Source organism: Ischnura elegans, assembly GCF_921293095.1.
Source record: "Ischnura elegans chromosome 13 unlocalized genomic scaffold, ioIscEleg1.1 SUPER_13_unloc_2, whole genome shotgun sequence".
Classification (NCBI taxonomy): domain Eukaryota; kingdom Metazoa; phylum Arthropoda; class Insecta; order Odonata; family Coenagrionidae; genus Ischnura; species Ischnura elegans.
This window is the reverse complement of record NW_025791658.1, coordinates 8,180,858-8,196,852: the sequence shown is the minus strand read 5'-3', so window position 1 is coordinate 8,196,852 and position 15,995 is coordinate 8,180,858. Positions and strand designations below refer to the sequence as shown.

Sequence of the window (15,995 nt, the reverse complement as noted above, 5' to 3'; positions counted from 1 at the left end):
CATTCCACCAAAAGAGAGACCTGCTTACAGCGGGAAACTTAAATATGGATGTAAAGAAACAATTTATAAGAACCTACATCTGGAGTATGCTCCTATACGGAAGTGAGGCATGGACAATGACCGCAGCGGAGAAAGCAAGGATAGAGGCCTTCGAAATGTGGTGCTACAGTAGAATGATGAAAATCAAATGGATCGACCGAGTTAGTAACGAGGAAGTCCTAAGAAGGGTAGGAGAGAAGAGAAGCCTCATGAAAACCTTAATAAGAAGACGGAACAACCAACTGAGTGGAGAGCTGCGTCAAACCAATCCTAGGATTGTTGACCAGTGATGATGATGCGACGAATTGTGTTAATGGCGGAAGCAAAGATGGAGGCTTTTTTCAGCTTATGACTCTCACGAATATCATTTAAATCGTCCATTTAGAATCTTTTCCAACTCCGCTAAACTAAAGAGGATACACCCCAGACAGCTGTCACTGTCGAGTAAAAAGATGGCACTTTAAAAAATAGGCCGACGAGAAAAAAGCATAATAAAAAAATGGAGTAAAAAATATCGCCTCCCGCCTTAGACCGTTTATATTTTATTCTAAGAGGGGGTGTGGGGGTAGCAGTCACCATCAATAAAGAGCTTTTATCTCCGGCCGACTGGCGTCGCTAGTTGTGGTAGGGAGAGAACAAGTGACTGATGACATTGCGCCGTTGCGGAGGAGGAAATAGAAGGAGGGGTTGGAGGGGGGGGAAGACTGGGTTGGAGGTTAAAAGTGGGCGTGGCCTCTCAGGGGTGCCAACTTAACAATTTAGAGCGGGAATACGAGGAGTAATTAAAGATGAAGGTACCATCAGAAATGTTTTCTTCATACTAAAGCCTGCAATATACTCCCCAATTTATTGGCCAATTAATTGGATATTGGATTGTGGCCCAACTGACACACACACCAATTTCTAGTCCAATATCCTTTTGACTGTATCTGATACAATTTCTTGCCCAATTTGGAATTTAGAACTCTTTGCAAAACATCAGGTTTGGTTGTAAAAAAATCGTTTATTTCCGAAAATACGCTTGAAGTCTCTAAAACGTGGACGAAATAAGTAGTTTCAAAATTGATCTAACGTTGATTGATTGATCACACGAATGGTTATAACTACAACGTAAAATAAAAAAAAACAACGTATATAACTACAACGTAAAATCATCACTATACCATAGCGCTCTCTAGCGGTAAATTTAAACACTATTATGGCATATCTGTATTGGTGGAAATATTGATACGTGTCATACGGTACGTAACGCCCATTATTTTAAACAATATTGCACGCCGATTTATTGGCCGATAAAATGGAAAAAGTGTCACACGGGCTTAAGGTGGTTCCCACGAAGCCAGTGTTTTTACAGTGAAAAGTAAAGAAATCTTTGTAATTCCACATAATAAGGTAGTTTCCTTCATCAAAGAAAACGAAAGGCATTGATTGCGATTCGTTACCCACCATTAGTGTATTCATAATACACAAATTATTTGGTTTTAGAAATACCAGTTTAGACGAATGGCAAGGGTCAATTTTTATCCTCATTTGAAAAAGGCCAGATTGGCGCCCATGCGATGCCACTCCACGTGACATCACAGGGACCTAGTTTCTACACGAGAGGATAGGAGTTATACATCGTCTGAGGTTACCAATGCATGCATGAGGCACAGAGCTCAGGGAAACATGTCTTAATAATCACCTATTAAAACTGGCTTAGGTCGGAAAGTTTTCTTCGTTTGATAAGGTATTAATAAACCTTTTTTAAGCCAAGCGCTACCAGCCAGCAGGGTACTCAGCTACCCGCTCCTGCATCCTATCAGCGCTCAGAGCCTCGATCAAGGTCACCTCACAAGGCGGGAGGGGGAACCAGAAATGCGTCGCACGACTTTTTCCCTTCAATCCTACTTACGCGTCGCGTTTTCGCGCGCTTGAAAATTTTCACTTTTCATTTAATCGCAAAAAATAGATATCGTCATTTTAAAATCTAAAAGCGTGAAATACGTACTCCAGGAGTAATAATCTTTCGATTTAGGCAATAAAAAAATAATAGGAAACCACCCTATTATGTAATTCACGACCAATGCCTCTCTTTTAAGGCTGGGACACAGATAACCGCACCGAGCCCGCGCCGACACACGGCCGAGTGCTGGACGAGCCACGGCGAGAAAGGAAAACAATGCATTCAAACGCGTAGGGACACACACCACCGCACCGTGCCAGCACCGTCGTCGTGCTCGGAGACCGCGCCGAGGCCGCACCGTCACCGACTAGTTCCGTTTACTTTTTGACGGTGACGGTGCGGGCTCTTGCAACATGGAGAGCGAAAAACTAATTGAAGTATTTTATGTCATTCAAAAATATCCGTAGAACTTGATTTCATCACCCATGAGACGATGAAACAGGGCATTAAATTCTCCCTCAATGGGTCTTGATTTCCATGCACTGTCCACCCAAACTCCCTTTCTTCGCCTCCTCAAAGTTTCCCCTTTTTCCCCTTCATCTAGAGCCAAGGCAATCATCGCTAGATCACTGTTCCGAAAGTATACGAGTTCTGTTTTGAATACGTGATCGAGATCAGAAAAACACACCACGCTAGGAGCAGAAATGAGACAGTACTGACGGCCGTCGCTCGGAGCAGTGACCGGCCAATAGGGTGGTTTCCTATTATTTTTTCATTGCCTAAATCGAAAGATTATTACTCCTGGAGTACGTATTTCACGCTTTTAGATTTTTATATGACGATATCTATTTTTCGCGATTAAATGAAAAGGGAAAATTTTCAAAGGCGCGAAAACGCGACGCTTAAGTATGCATTCCGGGAAGTCTCTCCGCGTGACGTATTTCTGGCTCCCGTTGCCGCCCTGCGAGGTGACCTTGAGGCGAGGCTTCGCGCTGATACGACGCAGGCTGCTGGTGGGTAGCATAGTACCCTGCTGGATGGTAGCGCTTGGCTTAAATAAGGATTATTAATAACTCATCAAACGAGGAAAACTTTCCGACCTTAGCCAGTTTTAATAGGTGATTATTAAGACATGTTTCCCTGAGCTCTGCGCCTCATGCATGCATTGGTAATCTCAGACGATGTATAACTCATATCCTCTCGTGTAGAAACTAGGTCCCTGTGACGTCATGTGGAGTGGAATCGCATGGGCGCCAATCTGGCCTTTTTCAAATGAGGTTAAAATCGATCCTTGCCATTCGTCTAAACCGGTATTTCTAAAACCAAATAATTTGTGTATTATGAATACACTAATGGCGGGTAACGAATTGCAATCAATGCCTTTCGTTTTCTTTGATGAAGGAAACTACCCTATTGTGTTCTCCTACCACCGTCACCAACAGTCGTCCGTGCCGGGGCCGTGTGTCGGCTCGGGCTCGGTTCGGTTATGTGTGTCCCGACCTTTACGCGTCCTCGTCCGGTACAGATGCTCAGAAGACAGAGAGTAAACACAAAAGTATTCCGGAAAATCTAAAATAACACTAGGGTCCGAGGAGCGGATCTTTATTTCAACGTGCAAACCTAAAACTAAACATCGTAAAAACTAAATGGACCAACAAACTATATACAGTGGAACTTGGTCATAACGGCATCGGCTGTAACGTCAACTCGGGTTTAACGTCACATTTTACACAGACCAGCCAAAATTGAACATTTAATGTTGTACGTAAACCCGTTTATATCGTCGACAAATATTGCGACGCTCGGGTATAGCGTCAAACATTTTGCGATTCTTAGGTTGCAAAAGTGGTAGTGTGATTGTATTATGTCCCAAAGTTCATAGAAACCATGTGTGGGCACATCAAAAGCAACAACAGGTCACAAGCTGGTCGTTGAGCTGGTGACGGGATGCAACTCTTTTGTTTAAAGAAGATCACAGATTTTTTTTACAGTAAAGTAAGATTTTTATCGGTCTATAAAATATTTAATTGTGAATATCATTTCTTTATTAACGTTTTTTTATTATACATAATCCCAAGTACGAGTAGATTTCAATAAACAGTGTTGTATATAGCAGAACATTTGCATCTTTACTTTGTCCTTTCACTCAGATTTAAGGCTGCTTTTTTATAACGCCACTCGGATATAACGTTAAAAATCCTCTGGCGTTATGCCTTCCCTTGATGACGTTATAGCCAAGTTCCACTGTATATACTTCGCCACTCTATCACTGAGTACCGTGCAATCTTCTATATTATTACTACTGCATAGATACCTTTTTCTCAACTTATACGCAACCAACCTGTACAAATGAGGTACCAATATGCACAGAATTTATCAGAGTACATGCGATGGCATATCTTAATTCCTAAATATTGCTATTGTTTCCTAAAATTGGTTTTTAAATAATTGAAAAAAAAACAAAAAAAACCGGTAAATATTCCTTACGTTAACGGCGCACAAACTGATACATTTGGTCATTGGCAACAATGTCTCGCATTCTTTAAATAACTTTTGTCAAAATGCGGCTGATTCCACATTCAAGTCTCCCGTTGATACGTAAGTATGAGTCATCATATGCGTTTAACAGAGGGTAGTGTAATTACTTCCAGTGTTGTGCTTAAAGAGGTCCTCTGAACTCAATTTGTACATGAACATTCCATTGCCTTTTTTTCTACATTTTAAAATTATAAACGCGCCTATCCCCCTGTGGACCTGCTTTGAAAAGAGCGGGGGAAGCCCGCTCGTATGGTTTATAACTAACCCTCAACAAAATATCGATGCTTCTCCCTCAGAACAGATGCGATGATACTCCACGTGACGTCACAAGGATCTGGATGCTAAACGAGTAGATAGGAGTTTTACATCGTCTGATATTACCAATGCATGCATTAGGCACAGAGCTCAGGGTAACATCTCTTAATAATCAGATATTAAAACTGGCTGCTGTCGATGTCCAAGCCTCGCTTCCGTAGAGTATCCATTTACGGTGTGTCCTTATGAGGTTGGAAATATAAAGGCATTGGAGAGAGTTCAAAGAAAAGCGGCTCGATACGTTTTGTGCAGGCATGAGAGGACAGAGAGCGATTCAGAAAAGTTCAAAATACTGTGTTGGGAATTTGGAAAGTAGGAGGAAAAGAAACCGACCCTGCGGTATGTATAGAATATACAAAGGGGATAAAGCATGGGGGTAACTAAGCAATTAAGTGGGGAAACCTAATTTCAATGGTAGGAACGATCGATCATCAGTTCAAAATTAAATTCCGGGCGCAGAGGACAAATAATAAACAATTTTGCTATCTCAATAAAGCAATTTTAGATTGAAACATGTTGTCTGCAGAGTTATTTGAGCCCTTTCCTGGTGATGTAAAAATATTTAAGATAAAGCCGAAAAAAGTGGCTTAACTTTTTAGACGTTTTAATTGAATTTTTAAAATTCGTACACTGTCTAGTTTATATGTGACTTTGTGGTTATTTTGTGTTTTATTTTTTGGATGTGCTTGTTACCGCCTGGCCGGTTGCCAAGCAGTACCTAATTGCGATAGTAATAATAAATAGAAAAGCATTCTTCATATTAAGCATCTAGTGAATTGTTTTCTCAACTTAAATGTTAATACCTCTTGAAAATTAGTTAATTACCGCCAAACTAAGGTTTATTTTATGGAAACGTTGCCAGATCCGAGATTCGGACACCAGTTTAAACCCTTAACCAGTGACGTGAAATGTTTGTTACACTACCAGTGGGTTGTGGTCTGGGAGATAACAATAAATTAAATATTCATAAACTGTTGCGACGGCATTTTCATTGCTTAAGTGAATGCTTCTTTATCTTCTTAATCATTCCAAACTTTATATTTTAGGCGTCACCAATACGAATCAATTTATCGGTAAAAAGTAATTAAAAACAAGATCCAAAAACTGACATCAAACACACTTGAGTTATTGTTATCGTTTCAATATCTCGCCATCATTCGAAATAACGCCTTAAATGTCAAAGAAATATGGCTAACTAATAGTAAGCAATCGAATTTTTCTCGTTCATTCCTTGTCTTGATTCATACTGCAGGTGTGACGTGAGGTCTTTCAGACCACTAATGGAATTGATTTGCAAATTTACAGAATTAAATAATAAAAAAAGTTTAATTTTAATTGTTTTCTATCCTTATATTACGAAATTTGAAGCTAACGATGGTTTTTGATATTTTAAAACAGCCAATTAGAAAATATTCACAATTTTAAAAACACAGATGTGTCTCCGACCGCACTTAACCGGTTACGGGTTAAAGCTGTAAAGATTATGCCACTGAATAAGGCGATTGAAAGGTGCGTGGTATCCATACGATAGTATACTGTTTAGCCTATAACTTGCATCGCCCTTCAGTAATGATTTCCATTCCTACTCGCTTAGCACATCGTCACCTTAGATATAAAAACCATCAATATAAATATAAAATAAAAAATATCCAAAGTTACAGTATAAACAAAAAATGTTTATTTTTCTTGTCATAAAACATTTCAAAATCAGTATCGGTCGTTGAATTTGTTGAATTGAATTTGTTGAAAACGGATTTTCTTCGGTTGTATTACACGAAATACGATGTTTTACAACTAATGGCATAAACACGTAATTCTAATGATATACGAGGTTTTTCATTTGAAGTGACGACAATGGAAAGGCTGAACGCTCAATGATTTTATTCTCAGCTGGTAAGAGACTCCCTTGTAATAGGAAATTTCGAGGTTGGCAGCCCTGGTGTTGGAGCAGGGGAGGGGTTGGTATGGTTGGGTATGGGAGAAGTTGACGCGGGAGTGGAGAGTGCTTGGAGTCCCTTTATAGTGGTGGGCGTGGCTGCGGATGGCAATCACGCATTAATCTATTTCAAGAATCCCCCCTCTCCCTCTCCCCCTGTGCGTAGGTGGGGTGATGGGAAGGGATATTCAAGGGAGAGAAGCCCTCACATATATACATCTACATCGTGGCAAGAGAGACACGCCCCTTTTCAGGAATAGACTCTGAGGAAGAAGAAGGCTCGATGAAAACAACTTTAATCTTGAAAGCAATTTTATATTCAAGGTTAAAGAAAATCCAGCTGTTAAGGGTTAGGGTTAATATGGGTAGGGTAATGGGTAGATATCAACTGAAAATAAGCACAAAGAAAACCAAGATCTTAGTATGCAGCAGAGGGGAAGAAGTCAAGACTAACATTAAAATAGGGAAGCAAAAACTGATAGAGGTGGATGAATTCTGTTATTTGGGAAGCAAGATAACAAGTGACGGGAGAAGTAAGAAAGAAATTATCAGCAGAATAGCCCAGGCGAAGAGAGCATTCCACCAAAAGAGAGACCTGCTTACAGCAAAAAACTTAAGTATGGAAGTAAAGAAACAATTTATAAGAACCTACATCTGGAGAATGTTCCTATACGGAAGTGAGGCATGGAAAATGACCGCAGCGGAGAAAGCAAGGATAGAGGCCTTCGAAATGTGGTGCTACAGAAGAATGATGAAAATCAAATGCATCGACAGAGTTAGTAACGAGGAAGTCCTAAGAAGGGTAGGAGAGAAGAGAAGCCTCATGAAAACCTTATTAAGAAGACGGAACAACCTTATAGGCCACATCGTGAGACATGATGGCCTGATGAAGGCAATCGTCGAAGGACAAGTGGAAGGCAAGCATGGAAAAGAAAGACCTCGAACAAAATATATGGAACAAGTGAAGAGAGATGTGAAAGAGAAGAAATACGTAGGTGTGAAAAGATTAGCTGATAGGAGAATAGAGTGGAGAACTGCGTCAAACCAATCCTAGGATTGTTGACCGGTGATGATGAACCTCAGATACTATTCAAGTTACCTCAGGTGTACCCCAAGGAAGTGTTATAGGTCCTCTTCCGTACCGTATGTACTTTCGTGAAAATACCATCGCGGCCGCGAGCAAAATCCGTCTATTAGCGAATGAGGTGGTTGCATAAAGAGAATTTTATGACCATTGCGATAGATTGGCATTAGAAAAGGACCTCGCTCAAATAAATAACAATGTAGTTCTTTTCAGTAAGGGGAACAGGCCCCTTGTGAGGAATAGAGCGTCCGACAATTTTCTTTTCTTTGATTATTTATGATGTAGAGGAAAAGGCGAGCTAACTTTTACATCAAAGGAGCTACCTTATGTGATACCCGTACCAATAACCAGCGAGACAAAGAATCCCCTATATTATTTATACTGTATAGATACCTTGTTCTCAACGTATACACAACCAAACTCTACAAATGAGATACCAAAACGCAAAGAATTTATCAGAGAACATGCGACGGCAAAATTTCACGACGGAACGACAACTGCTACCTACTAGGAGGACTTCTACCCACTTGGTACTTAGGGGATAAGGTTCCGAAGGGAGAGCGAATCAAATGCTCTTCGGGAGTGACTAAACTCAGCTTTTATTGTTCTTTGCACTTTCACTTTTGGGGATTTGAGCCTGGCTCGCACGCAGGTGGTAGTCCGGGGTATATAACTTATCTTACTTCCTAAATATTGCTATTGTTTCCTAAAATTGGTTTAAAAAAATGGCTCTTGATATTTCTCTTACGGGATGAGGCCATCTTGACGTCATGCACTTGCTCCAGGGTGCAGAGCAAACCTTTATTTCAGGATATTTAATTGACACCAATTTAGTTTCGGGTACATATTTTTATATTTTTTGCGGACCTGCATTGAAAAGAGCGGGGGAAGCCCGCTGGGAGCAGGCGCATCACGCTCGTATAACAATAAAATTGGTGTGCGGATACGAGACTCCAGGGCGAGTTCGCGGGGATACACTCCTGGGGCAGGGACTGTAAGCGCGAGCTTTTATCCTCTGCACCCAGAAGGGGGGAGGACGGGAAGGAGAAAGGAATGAGGAGCCGCCGCGATAGGAGCCCGACGCCGCCTCCTGGGAGTGGATAGGGAAGGAAGGGTAGGGACGAGGAATACCACACCGTCACAGAGGCGGGCGGGTCCTACTAACAGCGAAACCAAGCATACGCAATTAATGTTCTAACGATCTTGGAAGACCATTCTATGAGAAAGAAGGATCCAACGATCAAATCGCTAGATAATAAAAGTGGTATTGGTATCGCAGAATTGCGTTGTAGGCCGACTGGAAATGAATCGGATGGGCTTAGGCCCCTTGCAAACATACGAATAGGGTAGTTTCTTTCATCAAAGAAAACGAAAGGCATTGATTGCGATTTTTTACCCACCATTAGTGTATTCATAATGTACAAATTATTTGGTTTTAGAAATAGCGGTCTAGACGAATGGCCGCGATAAATTTTAACCTCATTTGAAAAAGGCCAGATTGGCGCCCACTCCACGTGACGTCAGCGGGACCTAGTTTCTTTATTAATAGATAGGAATTTTACATCATCTGAGATTACCTATGCATGCATGAGGTACAAAGCTCTGGGAGACATCTCTTAATAATCACCTATTAAAACTGGCTAAGGTCGGAAAGTTTTCTTCGTTTGATAAAGTATTAATAATATTTATTTAAGCCAAGCGCTACCAGCTAGCAGGGTACTCTGCTACCTGCTAGCATCCTGCGTCGTATCAACGCTCAGAGCCTCGCCCCAAGGTCACCTCACTTGCGGCAGCAGGAACCAGGACGACGTCACACGGAGTTTTCCCAGCATTCATACTTAGTCGTCGCGTTTTCAAGCGCTTGAAAATTTTCAGTCTTGAAAAGTAGATTTCGTCATTTAAAAATCTAAAAGCGTGAAATACGTACTTCAGGAGTATTAATCTTTCGATTTAGGCAATTAAAAATAGTAGGAATCCACCCTATTATGAATGGAAGTAAATTTCCACCATTCGTATATACAGAGTGTCCCACTGGTCATAATTCATTTATGACCTCCAATTTTAGTAACTTCTTACATATCAATATTCATGAAAATGGACATACCTATGGAGAAAGCTCCTAAGTTTTGTTGAATGTAAGCATAATGTTAAAACTTTGACTTTTTTTTACCTCACTATGTGGGCCCAAAGCCAAAAATTTTAATTCGCCTTATGTGGTTTCAATGTAAGAAAACATCGAAATAGAATTAAGTCTGAATTTCATTGACCAAGATGTTAATTCTTAGATCTTCGGACACAAAAAAAACCGAAAATAACAATTTTTTTGCGAAAATTTAACCGTTGACCCAGTTAGGTCACAATCAAGGTCATATGCGTGGCAAAAAGAATAGCATATCAACAAAGGTTTCAATCCATGTGTTTCCTATGATAGTCATTATTTTTATCAATACTAATTCTTATAGGCATAATTTTTCGCCTTTTGCATGGATGATATTGTTGTTAAAATTAAGCAGTATTTCATTGAAATCACTTAATCTAACATGGTATAGCTATGAATAGTGTGTAAAAAGGGTGGTATTTTTTATTGCATAAATCAAAAAACTGTTACTCCTGGAGTAAATATTTCACGCTCTTAGATTTTTGAATAACAATGTCTATTTTTTCGCGATTTAATGAAGAGTGAAAATTTTTAGGCGCGCGAAAACGCGCAGGCTTAGTATGAAAGCTGGGGAAAGTCCGTGTGACGTCTGGCTGCTGCTGTATAAGGCCACCTGGGTGCGAGGTTATGAAAGATGCAGGCTGCTTGCTGCCGAGCATGGCGGTAGCGTAAAGTACCCTGCTAGCAGGTAGCGCTTGCCTTAAATAAGGATTATTTAAATCCTATCAAACGAAGGAAACTTTCCGACCATAGGCAATTTTAATAGGTGATCATTAATAAATGCTTCCTTGAGCCCTGCGCCGCATACATGCATTTGTAATCTCAGACGGTGTAAACTTTCTATCTACTCGTGTAGAAAGTAGGTCCCTGTGACTTCAAGTAGAGTGGCATCGCATGAGCGCCAATCTGGCTTTTTGAAATGATGTTGAAATTGACCATTATCATTCGTGTAAACCGGTATTTGTGAAACAAAATAATTTGTATATTATGAATACACTATTAACCACAAGAAAACTAAGGTAATGCGGTTTTGTAAAGCATCACGAGCGAGGAATGTGAGACTCAAGATAAAGGTGGGTGGTGAAAAACTTGAGCAGGTTGAGCAATTCAACTATTTAGGCAGTACGTTAGAGGAAAACGGATACAGTAGTAAGGACATCAGGAAGAGAATTGCATTAGCGAAGGAGGCGTTCATGAACAGGAAGGAGCTTCTGAGAGGATCGTTGTGTAAGAGTTTAAAGAAAAGGTTAGTGTAGAGTTTGATTTGGATCGTAGCTCTCTACGGTGCGGAAACGTGGACTCTGAGGAAAGAAGACGAGAGAAGATTGGAGGCATTCGAGATGTGGGTATGGAGAAGAATGGAGAGGGTGAAATGGACGGGGAGGAAAAGGAACGACGAAGTGCTGGATATGGTTGGCGAGGAGAGGCAGCTTTTAGATGAGATACGCAGGAGACAGAAGGTTTGGATCGAGTTAGTGCTTGGCGGTGAGGGGATGTTGAAAATGGTGTTAGAGGGTAGAATGTTGGGGAAACGAGGGAGGGGAAGGAAAAGAATAGCATTTTTAGATAGATTGAAGGAGAGTAGGCCTTACAGTGAATTAAAGAAGGCAGTGCTGGAAGGAAAGGGAGATACTCCATGGAAACCTACCTTAATCGGTAGAATACTATAATAATAATGAATACACTAATGGTGGGTAACGAATCGCAATCAACGATTTTCGTTTTCTGCGACGTACGAAACCACTTTATTGAAGCGTTCAAATGGGAAAGGTAGTACCTGAGAAAAAAATCGGAATATTTGTATATTCAAGGAGAAGATATACCATGCACATGCCAATGGCATGGACTTTAATAGGCGTTTATATAAAAAAATACATGATTTATATGTAGTTTACGTTATACATGGGGGCCGTTGGAGACTCGGAGGATGCGCGCTAGGGTTAGATTGCTTGAACAATTGAGAATGGATATCTTTAAGAGCGACACAGAGAACATAATTTTAGAGCCACACTATATTTCCAGGTCCGATAGAAGTGATAAATTAAGAGAGATGTTTTGCCGAACGGATAGATATGCGAATTCGTTTTTCCCCCGAACCATAAAGGACTTTAATAAACGCTAGTCCCAACTTCGTTTGAGCTCTTAATTTTTCTTTTAACTGTAAACGGCTGGTGTCCTAACACCCCCTGCCACACGCCTTTTAGGCGGCTTGCGGGGTATTATGTAGATGTAGATGTATATTACAAAAATTTATGCCGGAGCAATCGAATGCTGCGTTTCCACGTCTTGCGAGCGAAACTTTGCTTCCCGGTAGTGGGCACTGACCCGTCGTGGCCACGTTTGGCAAAATAGGCATGAATAAAAGTTATTAACGGTCATAAAAATCGATATTTTTATGGATTATTAATCATGGAAATAAACTGCAAATAAATATGAAAGCGTTTCTATGAAGTAATTTTTTTCTTTTTCGGTAAACTGTTGGAGTAGATAATGTTTAAGCATTTTCCTTATTTTACAACAAAATATGCCTTATTGAAATAATCAAAATCCACATTATTAATTTAAATTAACGTTTGAAACTTATGGTGGAAGACGAATGTTGTAAACGTAGCAGTTTTCTCTCGGTTGCGTTACAGAATTCCTTAAGTTGACGAAACGGTTAATTTTTATGGTGCGCGCAATCGTTTATTGCTCTGGCGTGTCTACATTATTGAATTTTTGTTTAAAAGAAAAATAAATCAGAATTGAGAGTAAAATTTTATTAAAAATGAAATTTTATTCATTACTATGACAATGCAATGTGCCCAGATATAAATTTTCAAAATTCAGCGGTACATAATTTTGACGCCAACAGTTGTATAATATGCACAATGTTAACAAACCTTTTTCTTTCTTGTCCAGCAAAGATTCACATTTAGTGATTTACTATCTTTCCCATATATAGGCGCTAAAATTCCTTTACATACTACACATATTTACTATAGCCTTATTTTTTCTTTGTGGAAAGAGTGTTTGGCATTTGGAAGAAGAGGTTTCCATGCCTTTCAAGGAGTGTTTCCACAAAACTTCTCTGGTCAGCAAGTGTCTTTTTAGCCTGTGCTGCACAACTTGAGCCTAATATTCCATTATGTTCTAGTAGAAGATGTTCGTAGAGAAGATTAAGTGGTTACAGTTGATTCACTGACTTGCATCCAGGAGATGGTTTTGCTATACGACAAGCATTAATTGATCAAATCTTCCTTTAATTTGTGAGAAAAGAATTATCCCTTAAAAGCATAAATTATATCATTAATATTTTCTTGTTTGCAGTTAAAATTTGTAAATGTGTATTTAAGTAATCACCAACAAAACCATTCCTAATTTTGGATTCATTAACAGATAATGCATGTACCTCGGTGAAATATTGTGCATTAGTTTATTTATTGTGTTTTGGTTAATGAATAAGAGCTGATGGACACCACCCTCGATAATGACTTCACCAGCCTAAAGGTTATGTATTTGTCTTACAAGCTCACAACCCATTTTTTATATTTCTCTCTCTGATATACATCTAATCAAAGCCATCTCCTCACTGGAATGAACCCATGATGAAACATATGGTGTTAGGGCAATCAATGCTGCAGTCAGGGTGTCGTAGGGTGAAATTATCAAAAAATTAAAGGTTTACCCGTTGTACCAAACAATGCCTGCTTTGCACAGCCGACAGAAGTACTGTGTAATTAAAATATATGTTCACGTATGTTAAAATCAATCCACCCACCTTGATCTAATGATGCCTCACCACACTGTGTGTCATGCATGCCCACCTCCACTTCATTTGTATCTACAATTAATAAATGAAGCAAATAAATTGTTATATTTAATGATGTAAAAAGGTTTAACATCTCTCCCTACTTACAACACTGATTGAAGTTTATTTAGCTATATTTTAGATTTTGTAATTCAATAAAATACTTGATAATGGTAGGAACATGATACTTAATTGATTCTTGCCTTGTGTGCATTTGCAAAAGGAGAAGTATGAAACTATAAAATTTTATATCTTTCAATTTACATACTTGAGTTACCATAAAATAATTTTAAAATAGAATTTAAAATTTAACTACAAATAAATAGCATGTTTATCCATCATTTATACCCATCCCTTAAGCATATACCTCACCTGTGGATATTACTTCAATTTTTTAACCTATTTCTTGTGATATGAGGTCTGCTTTTTCTATAAAATAAAAAATAATGACATTAAAAGAATGTTTATGACTTTCATAATTAAAATGCTACCAAAAATGGAAAATTAATTGGCACAGCAATGTAAGGTTGACCATCATTAGCCATAATATCTGCAGTTTAATTATTCCAAGGATAGCGAATACATCAATCAACTATGAGGAACAGTGATAAAAAGCCACTAATATAACATGAAATATTTCCGAAAGCCCTACAGTTACATCAGTTTGTTTAATCTTCATAATTTTAAAATCGTATTTTGTTTATCTATTTCAAGTCTCAGCTATTAGGAATTCTTTATTCCTACCCATTCTTTAAGGAAAAAATTTTCATGGACATATTTTCTAACTATTTATGCAACACAAAATATTTACCTGCAATTTCATCAGGAGGCATGTTGGAATTAAAAAGTATCAGGGTTCTATCCATCAAATCCGGAACAATATTTTGTACCTCTGCATCAATTACCAGGGATTTAGGTGGCCTGCCTCCGCCAGTTTTCATACGATTTTGCTTTTCCTTGGTCGATGCACTCCTTTTGTTTTACGTTAGATCACCATGTTTTGAGTTAGGCCTCCGATCGCTGCAACATAATAATTACCTCTTATATTAATGTTGCAAAGGCCATTGAAATGAATGAATTTTCGTTCTTTCACATTTTACCGGTAAAGTAAATGAACACACAGGTATTCCATACTGTAAAATTATAAAATGTTAACCTACCTCTCGCGTTATGACAGACGACGTGTGGTACATCTGCGTTATTTGTCGCCAAACATCTTGCTTTCGTCGAAGTGTTGCCATATCTCCTCTTTTATCTTCTTTTTTTTACATTTGCAAGTATATCCAGGGATACTTTCCTTTCCATTGGAGTATTATGTCGATATTTATTAGACGCGGATGCCGTGATCGCGCTTCCGTGAATGTTATTAAAGTCACTCGAATTTACCGCGGTAGTGTGGCGCTGGTTGTCAAGTAAACAAATGTAACGTCGTCGGTGATTGGTCGATCAAATAAGCATTTGCTTGAGCATTTGCTTGACAAAGCTCGCCTTGTTTCAAATAAGGCCAGCTTGATCAAGACCAGCTTCATCAAGACGAGCTTAATTGTTGACTATGAAAGCGGCAACCAAATAAGCTCGCCTTGACCAATAATGCGGTCTTCATGAAGACGGTCTCGAGTAAACAATCAAGACGCGACTATGAATACGGCCCCTAGAGTTGGAATGAGAAAAGGAGTTAGTAACGAGGAAGTCCTAAGAAGGGTAGGAGAGAAGAGAGGCTCATGAAAACCTTAATAAGAAGACGGAACAACCTTATAGGCCACATCTTGAGACATGATGGCCTGATGAAGGCAATCGTCGAAGGACAGGTGGAAGGTAAGAATGGAAAAGGAAGACCTCGAACAAAATATATGGAACAAGTGAAGAGAGATGTGAAAGAGAAGAAATACGTAGGTGTGAAAAGATTAGCTGAAAGGAGAACTGAGTGGAGAGCTGCGTCAAACCAATCCTAGGATTGTTGACCAATGATGATGATGATGATGATGAAACCCTTTACTGTGTGTTTAAATTGAGATATTTTGTATGGTAAAATTAAAACAAGCGAATTCCATTGTTGTTACGGGTGTTATGATCGATTCAACTGTGAATTCGATAGACGCATTTTTAACCGAAAGTTTTAGGAATGGAGTAATAAAAATTCAGTACATTTCAGGACAGAAAAACACCTTATTTAAGTATGAAAAATGCTTACCACTTATGATTACTAATGAAAGTATATCGATATGAAGACATATCGATAAGAGTGATTTT

General features: G+C 39.1%; 1 long non-coding RNA gene across 1 annotated transcript; it reads right to left on the bottom strand.

The window, feature by feature from the left end:
* Positions 1-14,082: 14,082 nt before the first annotated feature.
* Positions 14,083-15,215, bottom strand: LOC124172731. The gene is made up of 3 exons (XR_006868262.1): positions 14,906-15,215; positions 14,557-14,765; positions 14,083-14,174 (listed from the first exon to the last, which is right to left on the bottom strand). It is a non-coding gene; the product is annotated as an uncharacterized LOC124172731 (long non-coding RNA).
* Positions 15,216-15,995: the final 780 nt, after the last annotated feature.